General features: G+C 40.7%; 1 long non-coding RNA gene across 2 annotated transcripts in view; it reads left to right on the top strand.

The window, feature by feature from the left end:
- LOC119148940 overlaps positions 1 to 21,334 on the top strand; it is a 156,945-nt gene that overhangs the window by 53,979 nt on the left and 81,632 nt on the right. Inside the window, exon 2 of one of the 2 annotated variants that reach the window (XR_005104540.1) lies at positions 6,866 to 6,922. This is a non-coding gene — a long non-coding RNA (uncharacterized LOC119148940). Of the gene's footprint in view, positions 1 to 6,862; positions 6,923 to 21,334 lie in introns of both variants that reach the window. The other variant, XR_005104539.1, reaches the window with a different exon arrangement.

Here is a 21,334-nt window from a genome sequence, read left to right as displayed (position 1 = left end):
AGCTCTGTGATTAACTGTCTCATCTCCTGAATTGCACCTTTGGAAGGCTTTGGTAAGCAAAAAGATTATAGTACATAAATATTGGCAAAATTTTTAAGATCTAAACCCAGGGAAAAAACACAGATTATGCTGGACCGTTGCAACAATTAAGAGTAGATTAATAAATACGTTACCAGATGTCATATTTGTATGCATTTGTAGCAATGATGAGGGAATAGTAGTATGTGAATACCTTGTTAAATATTATCGTAATGCTCTTGTGGAGACATCTGCTTGCATGCGAAACTTTAGAATAGATTTTTAGTGGCATGTTTCATATGTGCAGCTTCAGCCTATATGCATATGTCTTTATTAATCCAGGGCTTCAAAAGCAATGTAGAATCATTTCCAAAGAAAAGCTAGTTAAGAAAAATTGTCTGAGGTTCACAACCAGATTCTTTCTGTGGTGATGATGATGATAGAATTTTTTTTCTGGATGGTAATGATGGCCTGGGGTTACTGAGGAGGAGATGCCGTTGTTTCACGTTACTGAATCCTGGAGCCTTCCAACGGTATGTGCTAACTTCGGCAGGTATAGAAATGTGGCTGTTTCATCCAGCAAGGAATCTGGCACTTCCCTGGTTTTCAGCATATCGCCAGGGAAGGCTGCGTCACATCAGCGCTGGGTTACGCAGAATGATGTGTCAGAGGGAGGAGGAACATAAAGTTAGACTCAGCTGGAGGTCAGACCTAGAACAGCATCTTACTGGATCATCAGAGGCCGGTGGCATTGTGACCTTTTTATTTTATTTCTGGCACAGAGGATGTTACTTCAGCAGGGTAGCTTTATTCAAAAGAAAAAAAAGAAGGAAAAAAAAAAAAAAAGAAAGAAAAAAAAGGGATTGTACCTGGGACTGGAGCCATCACCAGGTTCTCCCTCTGCATGTAGCATCTCCCTAGCGGAGGTACAGAAACAGGAGAGGGTGCATATGCCTCACAGGAGTCTTGTTTTCGCTCAGTTGCAAGTCAGAAACAGCTGGCTCATTCACTAGTGAACACGTGAATACAGGATCTTTATACTAAAACTTTCATTTCTGTATTTAAAATTCCACCAGGGTTCAGTGAAAGGAAGGTATTTTGGGGTTAATAAGAAATGTGTATTCTTCAAAACAACCTCACCTCAAAAAAAAAAAAAAAGTCCACAGCCCTATAAAATGTCTGTTTTGTGTCCTAAAATAAAGCATGTATTTCATGCTCTAAAAGTCTGAGGTTTGTAGCTGAAAAAGATTAAGTAAATAATTCAGAATTTGTTGTGTTTACTTGTTAATAATTAAGCAGGTTAGTCTGTGTACTTTTTATAGACATTGAGCTTTATTTATTTATTTTTATTTACTTGGCTCATGTTCTTATTTTTAAATTTGAAGAAGTTTCTGCCAGGGAGGAGATCATGAGAGAAAAGTCATCAAGGAGTTAAGCGTTGCACAGGAAGCAAAATCTGTAGGGATGTGTAGTCTCTGGAGAGGAGGGAGAATTGTCATCTCTCGCTTCCCTTCTGCATTGCCCCAGACTAGTCTCTAGTGCTTTGATGGAATTAAATTTTAAAGGTGATAATGATTTTTTGGAAGAAAGTAGCACCTTTGATTCCTACTTTGTGATGCCGGTGACCAGGGACAGAGTCGTCTGTTATGAGGTGACATTTGGTTCATCTCAGTCAAAGGAAAGTTTCAGCCTTGTTCTGTTTCAGAAATAGACGGGAAATTCGAAGGAAAAGATCAGATAACGGACACACTGTGTATCTGTTTTCTTGTGTCAGTGAGCTACAGTCTGGGGAAAGGTTGTAAGCTGATGGCCGTGAAGTCTGAAATCTTTTTTGTTGTGTGAGGAGGTACAGAGGCCAGCAGCAGCGTGAGCTGCTCTCCCAGACACGTGTAGATCCATCCATTAGGTGATTGCATCCTGTGAACGGGTGCTAGTTTAGTCCCAGCGTATCAGTCAGGTCACCTTTGCTTTCAGTGGTGACAAACAGGCCAGTAGTGTCCCAGATTCCCCTTGAATCTCAGTGTCTGTTGCTTGAGAAAAGAACGTGATGAGCAGCAAAATAATTCTGTGTTTTCCATCCAGCAATTTTCAGTTGCTGTTTACATAGCCTAGACCTGAGCATAGTCTGAAACAGAGAAAGAGAAGAGATTTGGGTTTGAATTTGTTTTTTCCCTCCTCTGCCAGGCAGTGATCCACCCCACTGCTGATCACATTCCCTCCCTGCCTTAAGCAAAGTCATTGCCTGATTTTTTTGACTGTTTGAACTGTTCCTTTGGTCTTGGCAGAGTAAGATATCATTTGATATTTTCACTCACCTTTTCCAAAGGGGAGAAAAAGCACAGGGTAGTGAGAAAAGTCAGTTGAAATGATTGGCATTAAAAGACAAAAGCTGCTGAAAAGTGAGAGTGATCTTTGGACTGTATATTAAAAAGCAAAGATTTAAAAAGACTGTTTATGTGAGAATTAATAGCCTGATTTTGTTGACAGTTGAAGTCTTCATCTGTTACCATGGTGTGTTTTAATTCACCGTCTGCATTGGTATTTCCTTCTGAAGAAGGGCCCGGGCTAGTTGCTAGTACCTCTAATATTAAAAATGCCATTTGCTTCATATGTTCTAGGTGATGGTTTCGCTATAAGTAAAGTCATGGTACATAAAGTTAAGAGGAGGCTAACCCGGCAGGTAGTGACACAGATGTCCCCCTTTCTACATCACCTGACTGTTGCCTTCAAGGGGTGTTTTATCCTGGTCCTAGACAGTTAATCCAAGTCTCCTATGGAGATAAGTATGGGCAGATAGTACTTTTCAAATAGACATTAGGAGTGCACAGAGAACTTAAATTATTTTCTGAAAGACTTTTTCATGTGTTAAGTATGCTACAGTAACACTGTTTAATTTTTTCCCATGTATGTGTGAAGCTTCCTTTACTTCAGAAAATCCAGCTCATATACAGTTCATTGTCTGATACTTGCAGGCCAGGTCAGTGGTCTACTTTGGGCAGTTGTCTTTAAAAATTCTCCAGCATCTGTCTTTATCGTGGAATTTAATGCTAGTCATTTGATTTATTCCTCTCCCCCCACCCCCCCCCCACCACTCAGCCGTCAGACAAGCTTGACTCTTGAAACAAGTTAAGGAGATCTCAACTCTGCTTCTCAGTGGACCCAAGTCCATATCACACAGAACATTACTACAGTCAATAGTAATTGTTCTGTGGTTGTTAAATCCAATGCAAGAGGCTGAACCAGAGTCAAACATGACCACTTTAACACGGTCCCTCAGTTCAAGGCTGAGGCGTAGTGCTGAGCCTGTGTAAGTCAAGCTGTTCTGCTGCTAGAAGTACTGTCCTGGAAATGAGAGGATTTCAAGCTCTAAGTCTGCCGGATTATGCTTTTCTATAAGCATTAAATTCACACAGAAGTTTGTTGGTTTTTTTTTAATTTTATTTTTTTAAAAAAAAGCATTGCTGTGATGCATTGTCCGTTTTGCTAAGGGCATACTTCACCGAATGTTCGTGCCAGGTTGACTGAATCTCAAAAGAGACCAAGAGATTTACTGGTAGTCTCACAGTGAATCATTGTCTGAAATCCTTTTGGCTTCTATATTCTTAGCATTAATCAACAGTGATTCCTTTCATCCACTTGCTACCAGAGTTTAGTTTGTATGTATGATGACTGTGTTTGGAAGGAATTGAACTGGAGTGATGCTAACATAATTTATATTACTCTTTGAATTTTGTTCTTTAAATACAGAGTCTGAAAAATAGAAGATCCTCACAGTTATCATCCTATGATATTTTCTCCCCCCACCCTGAAAGCTCCATAACCTTGAGAGAAAATGTAAATAAAATGGACACATTCTTTACATATTCTTGAACAGAATGTATTTATCTCAGTTTCACTTGATCTGATGATAGTTCACTGAAGAGGATTTTTTTCATTGATAGCAAATGTCAGAAGGCCATGCAGTTTATAAGGCATGAACATAAGAAAATGAACAAGTATGTATAATTCTTTCTTGTTTGCATTTGAACAGCAGCACAGTATGCTGTTGTTATGGTACAAGCAATGGGCATAACAGAAGAAGCGTTTTTAATTTACGACTGTTTAAGTTATCCATTTCTGTATTTCTGATTTCAGTTGTAGGTCTTGTGCTGGTTAGATATTTTAAGAAGCAGAGCTACTAAGTGTACCTAATTTACTTCATCCTTGAAAGCAATTTTTTTCTAGGAGATTGCCGTGATCTACCTCAAACCTCTTTGAGGAATGTGATATATTTGTGACTTTGAGGTCAGTAAGACCGTTGTGAGCCTGTGCTGTGGAGTATTCACCTTTGCGTAGTACGTGGGCTTTGCTTTGAGGTGGACGCCAAAAGTGGTTTCCTGAGTTGCATTGTCGTTTTTCACTTCCTTGATATCATATGAATGCATCAGATTTAGAGGGTATTACTTGATATGAGGTAATTTGAATCACCGATAAGCTGTTGATCGAAGTGAAACCATGAAATGTAAATGTGGAGGTTGGAATTGAAAAACAAATTAATGGCCTGTAATTTTGGCTATGGTACGCTCTAGTAGCTGTCTTGGTCCAACAAATGACCATCGCAAGTATAAGGCTTGATAAATTTAAATCATATATAAAATTAGTTTTTAAAACTTTGTGGCAGAAATGTTGCCATTAATTAAACTCGGGCATTCTAGTGTTTAGAAAGGGTAGATCAGTGATTGTGAAAATCAAGTAACTGTAACAGTTATAGAGACTCTTGTATAACATTAACTGGCAAGAAGCACAACTGACAAAGGACAGCTGTGTACAGCGTGGGTAGTTGTACAACATTTCAAATGCCAGTAGGTCGGAGAAGAGAAACTGCGACTTTCGACTCTGATTTAATCTGTTGCAGAGCTTGAGGAGGTAATTTCTAAGCGCTGCCGCAGGCTTGACTGATCAGTGGGTTTAAAATAGAAAATAGCCTCTTTCACCTTGGGAGAAAGTGTGGGAGAACCTGATCAGCAGTTCCCCGGTGCCAGCCTCTCTTGCTGGGCTTGCTCAGCAAAGTCACCGCTTGTTGCAGCACGGTGTGCCGGCGAGGACAGGGTGGTTCGGTGGTTAGATGAGTTAGACATTCGGCAAACAGCACAGTTTCATCCCTAATAGTATCGCTTAAATCAAACATACCCTCGTGCGGTACATCTAACAGCATTTAAAGGTCAAAATCCCATTCTCATTACTCAATATTTTAGGCCTTCTGTTTTGCTTTATTCATTGTCTGTGCAGAACTGACAGGCTGTTCCAGACCGTGGCTGTGTAATGTTGGAAAGTGCTAACAGCTGCCATCCCACGTGTCTGTCCAGGCAACTGCAGACCTTACCAAAGCGAAGCACATGCTACACAGCCTTACTTCGAGCAAAATAAACCTTCCCTGAAAACGCTGGAAGCTGCCGCCGAACAGCCCATGCCGCATGCACTCGGGGCTGACCTACGTAGGCTGGGGGATTACCATAAGGAAATTAGATGGTGATGAAAAATGATACTGAAGCTGGGGCATCCTTTGATCGTGGTGATCAGAGGTGGAAAGCACCCAGAAAGTAAGAGAAAGGCTGCAGATCTGAAAAGAAATTGCGAGCGTGTCTCTGAGAAAGCAACAGGAGCATCCCTGTAGTAGCCAGGAACTGCTGGGAAGTCAGACATGGAACCACGCAGGCTGAAAGCCTGCTGGCGTTACATCTTCTGCATTTGAGAAAGCAATACTTTGTGTCCTTTCTAAATGAGTAAGGGTGCCTCAAAGATCAGTTCTTTTCTGTTAAGCAGTCTGGTTTTACCTGTAATCTCAGTGATAAAATGTCTTTGCAGATACCTTTAGAAAACCCCTCACCAGCAAAGGATCTAAGAAATCCAGTAGGCTTAGCCCGGCCCCACCATACCGGAGCTGGCATTAGCTTTGGACACAGGTTCTTGGGTGGAGGGTCAGCACGAGGGGAATGAAGGGATCCCGCTGCTCCTGCGAGGAGGCAAGGAGCCTGGCTGGGGTGGATTTGAGCACTGTCATCTAAGGGAGCCTCTCATAATGGGAATTGGAAATTAATCCCATAAGGTCCCTAAACCATGTTCTGAACTGGTGGAAGGAGAGTGCCCAAGTCTTATTTTCAGCCTGCACAATACTTATTCTTTCCTCAGCTGTTTGGCAGCCAGTCCTGAACATTTTGGTAATTAGCTGTATATGGTACTAAGTCTGCTTTTAGTTCTTTTTTCAAAACGCAGCCTATAGAGAGGTTTTCTGAACGTTTTAGTCATTAAAGCCATTTATAGTTGAAAGATGCAAAGTTTTTATACACAATTTCTCATTTAAAAAAAAAAAAGAAAAAAGAGAACCTTTTCAAACTCTTGACCTGTTAGAGTACTTACCTGGAACTTTTTCCACAAATGCATTTGAATGGCAAATATGAGTGGGAAAACTTCTGTGGTGACACCCATTTGTTTTACCTCTAACAGGAATGAAACCGCTTAATGGAAAACCTGAGTTATTTTGGTTTTGGGTGGTTTTTTTAAGCATGGAGTCTTGGAAATTGCTCCCTATTAACTGGTGTTTAGCTGTATAAGTTTTTGCTCTGAAGGATGTGTATGTCATGACATTTCAGATAATAGTACATGTAGGTATTTTTTTTTCATCACCTGTGTACCAAATGTCAACGTGTCGGAGTTTGCTTGTCTTCATTTGGATAGCTATAAATTTATATATACACACAGCGTTCTACCCACTTCCCCCACTGAGCGCCTAGCTGTTTGACTGTTACGAAAACTCAAGGTGTTGTGTGTGCAGATCCCTAACCATAAGCATTTCTTTTCTTTACAGCAGCATAAGAAAGAAGTGTTGAGAGCTGCTCTTAACCCTTTTGGAGTCCAAAGTCAAAAGGTAAAACCAAATGCAAGTTTTGGGGTTTCTGAAGGTGTTGATATTGTAATTGTTTGGAAATGCTCTTTCCTTATCACATGTGAACTGAGATTTCCCACAGGAGAGAAGCAGGGATACGGTAAGATGACTCAAAACATGATTAGACCTCTATAAGAGCACCAGCATATCTGGGCATAAATTATACAGGTAAGTTACAACTGGTAAACCGCAATTATCTGTTTTACTTAATATGAAAACAGTGGCGTTAAGAGTCAGTGGGACTTACAGTAGGGCTTAATATTGCTAAGGATTTAATGATTTTTGTCTCACTATAACTTGATAGTTTTTATGATATATAAAGTTTTTTCATATTACAGTAAAACAAATCCTGTAGCTCTTTTCTCAGGCAAGAGTCCCTCAATGGGAGTTTTGCCTGAGTGAGAACTGAATGAGGTCTAAATAATTAGCAATTAAAATATTCAGTTATTGTGCTACTGTATATAACAAAGCACTGGAGGTATTAAAAATTGCTAATCTCTTCCTTATTAAAATGTTAACTGCTAAACATAATACAGTTTTGCATTTTCTATCATTCATTTTTGCAGTTCATTAGTAGAGGTGAAATGTTCGTGACAAATAGTCATTTGAACTTTTAAAGGATTGAGTTTGTTTTCCTGGCATTTTAGTTAATATTTCTGACTGAGTTAATTTACAAGTGGAAGTGTTTGTGGAAGCCATGGATTTCAGTCAAAAACTAGATAATTTACAGAGAGTAACTTCTGATGCAGCATTCATGAGTATTTGCAGAAGAAACCAGGTGGTAAGCTACTCATCAGGAGACAGAGTTAGGCAATTTAGGTGTCCGGTTTGTATGTTTTGATGAGCAGCTTCTTGTAACAAACTCCACTAACAGGTTAGGGATTGTCCATAGAGTTTACTGGCAAATAATTTTTTCAGTGAGACACTAGCATGGGAACAGTTCAGCAGCAGGTTAAGACGCAAAGTTTTTTAAACCGTGCAGTTGCACACGCAGCCCTGTTAATTAGCACATGAGCTGTTTGTTACTCTGCTAGTTAGTATAAGGGGCAGACTCTGCTTTCATCTACTTCACTGCACAAAAGAATAAGGATTAAGATGTATCTCCTGTCTCCTTCATCACATAGGGGCAGCAGCAGATGTGTGGACAGGGAGAAAGGTATTTGATGAGTGAGAAAGGAGTGGTGAATGAAGGTGATAACTGGTAGAGGAAGAAGGTGAATTCCTGGAAGGATTTGGTGAATTTCCTAATGGAAGGTGACTCCTTAGTAGTTTCTCCCGTAGCCACTCCTTGGAGTAGATTTTGTTACTTATTATGCCTAAAGGTGTTTTTTTTTCCTAATCTTTCTGAATGGCCGTTCTAGGCCTAGGCATTTAATTGTGCCTCGTAATGTTGTTGGCAATTCAGGCCATGACTCTGCAAGGATTTACACATGTATTTCACTTACAGTGTTATAAGTAATCCTGTTGACATAGATGAGATTAATTGCAGTACATAAAGTTAAGCGTGTATATTAGTCTTTGTAGCAAAAGAGGTGTAGTTTCATTTATTTATTTTCAGTGTGGGAAATTACTTTTAAAAATACATAAATACATGGGTTTTTCCACCAATTTTGTGGCAATTAAAGAGGAGGTAGATGGTAATGAAATAAGCTTCGCTGCTTGTTCCCAAGATCCACAATTTTGCCAGGTTCTCAGCTATGAAGTGTGAAAAAGAATAGACTGCTATCATTTTCCTTTTTACATGCACAGTTAAACCTCCAGCTAGAATGAGATGATCATATAATTTATTATAGAGGAGTGAACAGAACAGAAATCAAACAGGAAGGCATGTGTGCTTGTGTGGACTCTTGTTTATAATTTCATCAGATTGGTGCACACCTCAGACATTTTATTTAGTGATAAGATATGCAGATTGTTCTGGAGCCAACAGCAATACTTTCACCTTCATGTCAAAACTGACAGAGATTTTTAAATCAAACCTCAACAACTTGTATTTTAAAGCAACTATTCCTAAGATGTAACCACCAACTACAGATGAGTAAGTGCAGAATTGTTTTCCTACTTTCCTTCGTACTGTTTTCCTTCCTTTCTTGTTTACCTCCATGGACAAACAGTGTTGCAGGTTTACCTGTAAATACCGGGTGTAACTATGGGCAACAGTGCAGAGGAGCTATAAATTTATATGGAACTATGTGCAAAGCACAGGAATGCAAATTGAAAGTGGGGAGTCTTACGAAATAAGATTTACCAGAGACAATATCTGCTGGTTTTCCAGATGCCTATATGACTCCTTCAGTATCTGTGAAGGAATGGGTAGTGCAAACTCTTCAACTTCTTTCTCTCTCTTGAGTTTTAGTTTTATTGCATTTGTGTCCTTAAATCAGAATGTGGTAGTAGAAGCCTATGGATGCAGTGGCAGGTTTGGACAATAGCTTTTCTTGAGATTGAGAACTGAAATTCCTCAGGGCTGTGGGTGTTTAGCTGCTGGGGTTTTGGTTTTGAGTGTACATAAAGTCATGGGAGAAAGTGTTACTGAAAATACAGCTAGGGATTTAAATGTTAGATGTATTTATTTTTGGAATCCTTGTTCAAGTCAGTGCCCACAGCTTATAAAGTGATAATCCTTCGTATTTTCCCCAGATTTGCTTCCTCCCCTTCTTTCTGTCAATGTGTGCACATAACTGTGTCCAAACTTTCCCATCTGAAGTTTTCCTAGGTCTTTTTTAGCTTGTTTTCTTCTTGTTGTTTTTAGTGAGTATACCTATAAAACAGAAAGGTATCTGAGCTGAAAATACTTAACAAACCTGTATATGTGTGTGTGAGCGTGCTGTGATTAGAGAGATTATGAAAGATTGTTACTTGGTTTTGATAACATGCCTAGTTGTATATGTTGTTCTAGCTCTCTGCATTCTCTTCTATCACTTGGTCATTGTGTCCTAATAAATCCTCCTGTGTGACAGATCAAAATTTCTGGTCAGTTGCTTTAGTTGGTACCAGCCTCTTCAAGGTGGGATTTTGCTTTCTACATTTAACTAAGAGCAACATTTTTGATTTCCTGGAAAGTGAGGAGAAGGATTTACATGTGTTCATGATTAGAAAGATATGACCTGTCCATACAATGTGAGTCCCTTAATACATGCTCATGGGCCTGGGTCCCATAGCTCTCAGGGTCCCCAGAAGTACTCTTTATGGAAAAACTTATCCAAAATACTCCAGCTGTACTACTTGTGCAGATTTAGGGCACTGCAGAACCTTTGTTTACAACAACTAATTCTAGGGCCCACTTTGGTGTTGTGGATACTTAATTCCTACCCACTCAAAAAGAGGCACTTCAAAATAATTAAAATAAAGGAATAATCCACACACAGAACAAAGCCTTTCAGAGGGAAAGTCGACTTTATTGAAAGAAAGAATTTGCCTTTTTTTTTTTTTTCTAAATAGTTTCTTTCAAGGTATTCTTAAATAAGCAGTAAATGCTTTTGTTGGAAAATAAAAAAACAAAGCTGAGTATTTGATTGTCATTTCTGCCATGGCTGATGAAGGTAAATCATTAAAAGCTAGAAAAAAACAGAGATGGATTTTGGTTTTTCAAGCTGAAGTCCAGGCAGTAGTGTATTGCCTCTGCAAAATGCTGACTGAGGTAGCACCAAGAGAAATACAGTGAGTGTTGCAGTGTGTTCACCTTTAATGTGCTGCTTTAAAATAATTTGAAAGAGTTTTGAAAGAATTTCTGGAGTTTGCTGGGGACTGCAGGGTAAAAGCACCAAAGGAGGAGGAACAGCGATGATGACTTGGATTTTTCCCTGACTGGCTATAGGGATACTCATGGTTTAGCCTTTCGCCTAAATGGATGTACTTTAACCACGGCTGCAGCTGTCAACATTGATACTTGCTGGTTGCCATTAGTTTTGCTGGCTGCTGTATAGGGAATAATTGTCTATAGATTACACCTTATTTTATAGATTATATAATCTCTATTATATCTATAGATAGATAGAAGATATCTATAAGATATATATCTTATCTTATAGATAACCGTATTAATCTCACCAAAACCTGTGCGTACATATTGGACAAATAGTGATATTGGAGTCTGTCATATTCTTTCAACATCCAGCTTAGCAGAAAATCTCTGCTCCTGCATGTCTTCCTTATGTGGACATTTCAAGAGGAGGAATTCAGCTTCTTTCTTGTGTTGACATTACATTTCTGGGGTTTTTTTGTACTTCGCTTAATTGCAGGCATCCAGCAGCATTCCAGAGGGAGAGGTGACCAGCACTGCAACCTGTACTACTGCTGCTCTACTTGTCAGCCCACTGGGCTAGTTAATCATTACACTAACTTTTTCCTGTTCCTTCGTAGCTGATTGCTGCCCATGGGACCTGGGTTCCTGCAGTCTGGCTGCCAGCACAAAGTTCAGTATTGTGCGTGTGTGTGTGTATGTTTAGCTGAATGCATATGCACTGTGTGGTTCAGCAGCTAGTCTAGTAAAACTAACAATGCAAGGCCAGTGTGCTGATTCTTCTGTATAAAAGGTAAAAAAGTGGGAGAGATAATGTTTTCCCTTCCCTCTTTACTATTTTTTGAAAATGGATGTGCAAGTATTGGTCTCTTTAATCCACACACTGGCACAGCAGGTTTCCTAATTCAGTGCTTTAAGGGTGGGGTTTCAGGATGCTAAAATTCTGTTTCTTAGAGCACACGTTTACATCATGTCGTCAGTGATTTGTGTTGATTTGCCAGGGGCCATGATCTGACACCTCCTCTATGAAAAAGACAACGTCACCATCCACTGGGAGTAAAAAAGTATGGGCAAGGAATAGATATCAGTGAAGTATTTTGAGATTCAGAAGAAGGTATTTAACCACCATGGTTTTTGCTCAGGTCTGTGTAGCTGTATTGATTGCCAGGGTGGAAGCCAAGAAGAAACTGTCCTGTCAGTTATCCTGATTTTCTTCTTCCTCTTAAGTGCAGATCATCTTGTAAAATCTGGAGGATGTGACACTTGGCATTTTTGCCACATGGAACAAAATTTGGTATTAAATTATTTCGTCTGTGCCAGTGAGTTAGTTTACCTTCATTAGAAAGAATAAATAGCGGTTCAGCTGTCCAGATGTTAATATTAAGGTGGCCAGACAGATCAAAGTACTGATCTTCTAATCCGACTGGTGCTTGTTTTGGGAAGTTAATTTTCTTCAGTGGATAGCTCAGGACAGTGAATATTTTTGCTTCTCCTCCTGGTCATTTTTGTATTCTGTTGTCTTTTTTAAACCCAATAGGCACCTGGCTTCCATGGTTTTGTACTGGGGCTTGGGCCATTAGTTCCCATTGACAGGGGGCTAAATTGTGAAAGGGAGAGTTAAATCCTTCATCTGGTGGTACAAGATTTTAACTTCAAAACATTTTCATGTCCCATGAAGTTTAATAAATAGGTCTTTCACTTAGTAGTACTCTGAAATCCTTTCCTCCTTCTCTCTCCCTCCTTCCTGCTTTCCCTCCCTCCTTCCTGCTTTCCCTCCCTCCTTCCTGCTTTCCCTCCCTCCTTCCTGCTTTCCCTCCCTCCTTCCTGCTTTCCCTCCCTCCTTCCTTCTTTGTTTTGCTCTCTCAGTATCTCCCTCTTTCTCCTCCTGGCCCCTCTTTGTCTGGATGGATATCTGTTTGTGTGTTAGAGCTGAAGCAGACATTTGTGTGGTGACACTGTGGTGATGCCACTGAACACCTTCCGTGTGCCTCGTTCATTTTGGAACTTTCCAGTCAAAACCAACCTGAAGTTATACAGTAGTATGATTAGCAGAGTAGCATTATTGCATAATTCAGTGTTACCAGCAATGCAGGTCATTGAAAAACCAGTTCCTCCTGTACCAGCAAATAAAATAGCAGGGATAAAATGAGAGGGAACAAGAAGTCAGAAGCAGTGTGAGCTGGACCTCTTCAAGTGCATCAGCAGGAAAAGGATGACTGAGGAAAATGTGGGCCTGCTGCCGAACGAGGTGGGTGCCCTGGTGCTGAAGGATACAGAAAAGGCAGCATTACTGAATGCCTTCTTTGCTTCAGTCTTTACTGCCAAGGCCAGCCCTCAGGTTTCCCAGACCCTGGAGGCAAGAGAGGAAGTCTGGAGAAAGGAAGGCTTTCCCTTGGTCAAGGTAGGTCAGGTTAGAGATTGTTTAAGCAAACTTGACACCCACAAATCCATGGGCCCCAATGGGATGTACCCCCGAGTGCTGAGGGAGCAGGCAGATGTTATTGCTGAGCCACTCTCCATCATCTTGAAAGGTCATGGAGAACAGGAGAGGTGCCTGAGGCCACTGCCACTCCAGTCTTCAAAAAGGGTGGGAAGGAGGACCCAGGAAGGCTGGGCAGCCTCACCTCCATCCCTGGAAAGATGATGGAACTGCTCATCCTGGAGGTTATCTTGGAAGCATGTGGAGGAAAGAAGGTTATCAGGAGTAGACAGCATGGATTCACCAAGGGGGAATCATGCCTGACCAACCGGATAGCCTTCTACAATGGAATGACTGGCTGGGTAGATGAGGGGAGGGTGGTGGATGTTGTCTACCTTGATTTCAGCAAGGCTTTTGGCATCATCTCCCGTAATGTTCTCATAGGAATATGGATTAGATGAGCGGGCAGTGAGGTGGGCTGAGAACTGGCTGAATGGCAGAGCTGAGGGGGCGGCAGCCAGTGGTGTGCAGTCCAGCTGGGGGACTGTAGCTACTGGTGTTCCCCAGGGGTCAGTACTGGGTCCAGTCCTGTTCAACTTAATGACCCAGACGAAGGGACTGAGCGCACCCTCAGCGAGTTTGCTGCTGATACCAACCTGGGAGGAGTGGCTGGTACCCCAGGAGGCTGCGCTGCCTTCAGTGAGACCTGGCCAGGCTGGAGGGTTGGGTGGAGAGGAACCAAATGAAGTTCAACACAGGCAAGTGCAGGGTCCTGCACCTGGGGAGGAACAACCCCACGCACCAGTATGGGCTGGGACTGACCTGCTGGGAGGCAGCTCTGCGGGGAAGGACCTGGCGGTGCTGGTGGGCAGCAGGTTGCCCATGACCCAGCAGTGTGCGCTTGTGGCCAAGGTCAGTGGTGTCCTGGGGTGCGTTAGGAGGACCGTGACCAGCAGGTCGAGACCCTCTGCTCTGCTCTGGTGAGGCTGCATCTGGAGCGCTGTGTCCAGTGCTGGGCTCCCCAGGTCCAGAGAGACTGAGAACTCCTGGAGAGAGTCCAGCAGAGGCTGTGAAGATGATGAGGGGACAGGAGCATCTCCCTTGTGAGGAAAGGCTGAGGGAGCTGGGGCTCTTTGGCCTGGAGGAGAGAAGACCGAGAGGGGACCTTATCAATGCACAGATACCTTAGGGGCAGGTGTGAAGAGGATGGGACCAGGCTCTTCTCAGTGGTTCCCATGACAGGACAAGGGGCAGCGGGTACAAACTGCCACACAGGAGGTTCCGTCTGAATATGAGGAAAAACTTCTTTACCTTGAGGGTGACAGAGCGCTGGAACAGGCTGCCCAGAGAGGCTGTGGGGCCTCCTGCTCTGGAGATACTCAAAACCCACCTGGATGTGATCCTGTGGAGCCTGCTGTAGGTGACCCTGGTGTAGCAGGAGGTTGGGCTAGAAGATCCCCAGACATCACTTCCAACCCCGACCATTCTGTGATTCTCTGACAGTGTACATGGCAGCAGCACATTTTAGAGCCAAGTAGGTAGGGTAGACCATTCTGACTCTGAAAAACAGCTTTGAGGCCATTTTAGTAATTCCCTGTGGTGGTTTTGAATCAAACGTATCATTCTCACTGATATTAATAGGACTTTGGGGATTATACAAGTCTCTTTGCCTTCAGAAGGCGCATTTTAAGGATGGCAGAGAGAATTCATGAAACTAGGCAGAGGGTCTTCTGAGAGACAAGCAGCTGAAAACTTGTATTTTTTCTGGCAAGAAATCAATATTGAAGAAAACAATAAAGAAGCAAGAAATGTTACTACTCAGATACAGCATTTTAATTACATAAGGAATTTTCCTTTAATTTTTTAATAATCTGAATTATGTTCATCTGTAGAACATTCATCAGAAACTTCTTCCTTCCTCTGAATAAGCGTATCTTCACAATAATGTTTATAGGCACATTTAAATGTTCTTTATGAGATAGGATTGCCCCAAGATCTCAGTGCCCTTATCTAAGAGTTCTCTTGTAAGTTTTGTTCTAACAGTTCTATTGAGATGTGGCTAAAACACAATGTTCCAGTCCCACCTGCTTGCCTGGGCTGTAAACATAAAATGAGCCATTTCAATGTGAGCTTGAAGCCTTCTGGAGATTCTGGAGGCCACCAGACTGCAGGCATCTCAGGCAATCTCCACCAAGACTGAAGACTCTCAGCGTTACTTCAGAGGTCGTCAAGGGGAGAGTGTCTTTCTCTTTGCTGAGACACTATACTGCAGCAGAGATTCCGTTTGTTTAGGGGTGATCAAACCTCCCCAGATCTTGCAAAAAAACCTGCTTTTTATTGAAGCTAACTCAGGATATTTGAGAAGTAGCTTTTCTTTGGTTATTTTGCCAGTAAGTGTTAAAAATCTTTATCCTCCCAAGGTTCTTTGTTGTAGCTGGTGAGTCTGAGCGGAGACGTGTGGAGGCAACACTCATGAGGGAAAAGCTAGTTATTATCCAGACGGATCCAAGTAAGCAAGCCCGCCTTCCTCCCAGGCTCTTCAGGAAAGTGGGGGGGCAGATTCCAACCAGGTGTTCGGGGAGGGGAGCCGCACAGATTTTCCTAGGAATGCCCACATCCATCCTTCTCTCGGGGAGATCTGCTGCCTATAGTTTGGAGATCTGCCTGTGGAATTTTGAGGAGACAGTTACACATGTATGTACGCTGAACATCAGTGGACTGCAGGTAATCCTGTTGTCTCTTAACTTTGGCATTGTGCTTTAGTAAAAATAAGTTAATGCTCAGTTACCCAAGCTTTGTTTATGGCACAGCTGAAAGGCAGCAGCAGGTGAGAAATAACTTGAATATACCCTCTTCTGGTATCGGCCAGTTGTTTTAAGTGCTGTTTTCATTCTCCAGTTAGATTTTCCATAATGTATCCTTGAAATCATGAATTGTTTAAATTTTCCTGCTCCTCAGAGTCATTCTGTAGTATTTTAAGTCATTAAATTAAGCTAGCTGCTGGATTTTGTATTCAAGAAGTGACGTGACCCCTCCTACTTCTGCTCCCCTCTCGGATACAAAACCTTGCCAATTTTCTGAAGAATACATGTGCATGTAAATAATTTTCATTTCATAATGGAGTCCATGTTTGTCTGAATATTGATGTCTTAAATGGCAAAAGGGAGAATATACTGTCACTTTGAAAGCAGGTATCTTTTCTTTCTTGTTATGTAGCCATTAGCAGTTTTACATAGCAGTTAAACTTCTGTTTACATGTTTAGGTCACGTGTTTTGGAAAACGAGAGGGAAAGACATCAGTTACAAAAATCTCTTCTCTTTTAGAAGCCTTTTCCTGGCTATCCAGTAATAGGGGTGTTAGGGTTAATTTGGCACATTGTCAGAGTAATACATATAAGCCTTAACTAAGAGACTTGAGCTTAGATTTTGAAACCTGTATAGTCAAACCGCGTTGATCTGGATGTAGCTTCCAGAATTACAGAGTTTAGCCTTTAAATAAAATCTTACTTTAGTAACTGCTACTTCGACAATCAAATAATTGGGTGTTTTTAAAAAACAAGAAGCATGATTTATCTGAAGGTTTTCCCGTTTTTTGAACAATTTCCTAACCAGAGATTTTTTTCTTGAAATCTTGCCAATGGCAAAAATAAGGAGGGAACATGTGGACTCATGCAGAGTGCTTGCTAGGGCAAAAAAGAAAATGAAAAATATAAACCCTCTGAGCTATGTCTGAGCAGACATCACATTTCTCTGATATGAATGAAATGCAGAACTCACTGCTTTGGAAAAATCAAATGAACTAACCTCTCCACTTACAGAACAATTTCTCTGTGTTCCGCTTCCGTTTCTTGTTGGAAATCAGATAGCTTTGTTTTTTGTTGATTCTCCTGCAAACTTAGTCCCATGTGCACACACACACACAAAACCCCTAAATCCATGCATCCTAGGGAATCAAACATTTAGGAAGGTACATTTTTCATATGTTAGTTATCAATATGTATAAAAATTTTCCCATCACATGAATTTCCTAAGGGGAATATCCATGAAACCACAATGGAAAATGTTATGGCAAAAAGTGATAAACTCAAATCTAGATCTTCCTTCTAGGAGGGAACAGACTGGAGTAACAGCATTGCACAGATGCTAAAAACAGAGCAGTTGAAGTAGAGCTGATACTGGATCTGAGGCTTTGCTTTTGACCTTTGCTAATACAGAGTTTGCAAGACAACATTGTTGTCGTCTTCATTTGCTTCTAGAATCTTGTTAGTTGTGGTAGGTATCTACTTGTGAGATATGAGTAAGATAAGAACTCCTCATTCTTTTGTTTAACTTCAGAGTATTAATTGTTAACACAGCTTTTGATGAGCTAAAGGATCACAGTAACTCCTACAGGAAACATTCTTGGGGATGATCCTTGCAAACTGGGAACAACTGCTTTATTTTATTTTTTTTTTAAGAACAGGGGCTTGGGGAATGTCTAGGGGTTTCAGTGTTACACACACACACACACCCCCACCCCCACCCCTCTTTTCTCTAATGAACTGCATACGCTAAAATACTAGACAGGGAAACTTGCTCCCTACACAAAGCTGTCATTGTTTTAAGGCCATTCTGCTCCCTCTGAACCCGTGTTGAAACAGGTGCCTTGCTTGGCTCTCCTGGAGCATTTTTATGGATCAAAGCACCATGTGTCCCCTGCACAGTGGCACTATTAACAGTGCAGAATGAGGCTGGGAGAAAAGCTCATCTAGGAGCTACACACCTAGGTGCAGTTAGTAAACAGAGTCAGTTACCCTCATTAAGCATCATTAAACCTAATATTGACTGTAAACTCTTACTTACCTTGAACTTCTCTGCAGACATTGTGGGAAAGCGATTAACTTAGGATATAGGTACACTACTTACTACCTTCTTCACGTGAAAGTTACCATCAGGAAGGCCTATATTCATAAATAAAACATAGTAGGGGATGAGAGACTGAGAAATATGTAAATTCATTTGCAGAAAAAAAGACCAAATTAAAAAAAAAAAGTTGAGTGATGCTAGTGGAAGCAAAATGGCACTCTAGCTAATTACCATGAAAAGTATGATAAATCATGGACGTGTATCCTTGACTTCTGACTGATAGAGCCTGCAGAGTGCAATCTCTCATGCGTAGCTGCCTTTGACTGATTTAAACCCATACCACTATCGGGTTTGATGGGAAAGCACAAAAGTGTGTTATTTTATTTCCTTGGGTATTGTTGCTACCTCTTTCTCCTAGAAATGACTTGCAATTATTGTAAAAATACAATCTGATTTCTTCTCTGCAGAAGAATTGTTGTTTGATGCGATTGACAAACAGAGGTTCCAAATATGGTCTAGTTATGGTTTAATAGCTGTATTTTCAAATGCAATTGATCTAGTATATTGAGACAATTATAGAAATATAATAAAATGTCGAGGAAGGTTGCTTTTCCTTTGGTATAGTTATTCTTATGGGAGAGATCCTGCGTCCCACAGACAAGATCAAAGGTCAGAAATAGTTTTCTTTATGAATTTCTATTTGTTTTCTGGAGAATTTTAAGTGAGTCATGTTGCTGCTGTGTGCTTCGGCTTTTTGATCTGCTTCCTCCCAAATTTCATAGTTTTCTGCACTTTACAGTCCCTGCAAGGGACTGCACACACTTGGTTAGGATTATTCAGATGAGGGAGGCTTGCAGGATGAGGCCATACTGTGTGTTATCCTGTCAGTGCTGTTACTGCTTAATCCTGTAAACACTTTACATTTGAATACATAATAACGATATGATTACTGTTTGTGGAGTATTTTCTGTTTTCCTTGTATATCTGTCCGGAGTACTTTTGGGTTGAGTCATATCAGAATAAAAGTCTCTTCTGCTGAGCTCGTTTACACCAGAATAATGGGAGGACAGGCTTATCCTGAGCTTCCTGAGCAGAGCATTGCCTAAGCCACAGGAGTAGGAGAAGCTTGAGTACACTGGTATTTAACACCCAAGGTGGAAATTTACCATCACAGTGGTATTCTTATTATGTGGATATTTTAACACAAAATTATTATTGGCTTCTACTGAGTATTATCCTTTAACTTTTAACGTACTTCCATCACTGGGCACACCAGAGAAGAAATCTAATATTTCTAATGTTCATAGTATATCATTTTGCTGAAAGGAGGAGTGGGAGAAGTGAGACTGCTAGTTGAAATGTGCAGATACAACCTGGTGAGTACTTTTTTGTGTGTGTTTCATTTCTTTTGGGGGTTTGTCTTTCCTTCTAGAGAGCTTTACCCGTGTAATATCAGTGCGATGTGCAGGTAGGAATGTGTAATTTCCAGGTATGGGTATTATGCTTCAAGAAAAAATTTCAAGAGAAAGAAAAAAAAAGAAAAAGGAAAAAATAATTAACAGTATTTTCCTGCTCTGGTAACCCTTATTCTTTCTTTTCAGTTTTTTGTGTACCCAGCTGCAGTGGTTATAGATGTTATCTTCATACCCTTTTCACAGTTTCACTGAGTTTTGACAGCCTAGGATTTGAAGAAGTATATTAGAATTGTTTCAGAGCTGCAAATTACTTTCAAGATTTACATGGCCAAATTCTGCAGTGATGTACACATCGTAACAGATAGTTACCAACACAAAGAGATGGCCTCTGAGCAGCAGTCCCAAATTATTACTAGCTAGTAAAGTCACAGGCTAAATAAAGAACAGTTTACTGGAGTAAATGCAAATGGAGAGGCCAGGTTGTTCCAGCATAAAGAATATCTGCATCCTTTCTTTTGTTTGGGACTACAGAACCGCAGCAAGGATCTCTCACCTGGGATTCACTTTTGAGGAGCCATTTGTTTGCTCTGCTCCTTCAGGGAGATTTAGAACAACTGTGTTATGGGGCTCATTGCTTTTTTCCTGGTTCCCTTCCATATTGTTTCAAAGGGAGGAAAGAAGGGTCAGTGGAGAGGAAATGGAGAAACAGACTTGAGAGATGGAAGTTATGAGGCTGCAAAGCCTGTGTATTTCTGTTTATTATCGAGGTGCCTGGCCAGGTTTCCCCAGACCTGTCAGCTAGATGTCATGGGGAATCTTAGTCACATTGCATCTCTAACAGCGGACGGTCTAAATCCTGGGCAAGCATTTCAGCGTTTGGCCTGTTAGTAACAGCTGCATGCTTTTTCTAATTAGAAATTGAAATTGGGCATATCAACTTCTTAAGGAAACACTGAAAACAAGTATGTTTTATAAATAATAAATATTAGGAAAGCACCATGACATAAGAAATGGGAATATCAATGCCAACCACGCTTCTAGGGAGGAAAGAAATTATTATACTCTGTGTGTGTTAGCACTCTGAAACTAAACTGGATTAATTCCCATCTTCTGCCCATCCAGCTGGTGTCCACTGGACACAACAATAACTGATCTCTTTGATCTCTTGTCAAACTCATTCCCTTCAGTTCTTCTAAATGGGTACTTGAGATTCTAGCAAAACAATTAGCTAAGTAATAATATACTTGAATCCCAGTCATCTCTGCAAAGCGTAGGCCAAATCCTGTGAATCCATACTGAGGCAAAATTTCCACTGAAGTCAAAATTAGAAGCTTTGTCACTTGCAGGATTTCTGTCAGGCAGAAAACCCCTACTTACTTTCTTCCCCTGTGGTAAGGATGACTAAACACATTTATGGATTGTTAGAAAATTTGGACACAGAAAATCCATTTACAAAAAAAAAGTGAGGCAGTTATTTCTATGAGCATTTTTTGGTGAAGGGAGTATCTCATTTAAGCAATAATATTTCTTAAATAATAGTTAAATGAAGGATTTGAAGATTAAAATTTTCATCAGTATCAGAACAGCTGGATCCTAAGACTGACTTAAGACAAAATGACTGAATGTGGACATATTTCTACCAAGTATAATATATAAAAACGGGAGGCCAAGCTTTTAAAGATGGATGATTGTGTGAATGTAAGACATAGTCTTAATCATCCGATTTAATTTTGTTTGAGTTAGGCAGAATGTGTCTGTTTAAAACCTCTTACATTTTCTACTGCGTATGTAATAGGTTTCAAAACTTTTTTGTGGTGTGGATCTTATCTGCCACATTCAGATACACTCAGCTCTGAGAGAAAGTCTCTAATTTCTTTTCTTCATCTGAAGCTGTTCCCAGTGGAACCCTGTCTAGAGTGACAGTGGTAGGGCTTCCATCATTTGCTTCCATTTGTAGTATCAGAACCTAATAG

This window comes from Falco rusticolus, chromosome 5 (assembly GCF_015220075.1).
Source record: "Falco rusticolus isolate bFalRus1 chromosome 5, bFalRus1.pri, whole genome shotgun sequence".
In the NCBI taxonomy this organism is placed as follows: Eukaryota; Metazoa; Chordata; class Aves; order Falconiformes; family Falconidae; genus Falco; species Falco rusticolus.
The sequence above is the reverse complement of the archived record's forward strand: the minus strand, read 5'-3'. Positions and strand labels throughout refer to the sequence as shown.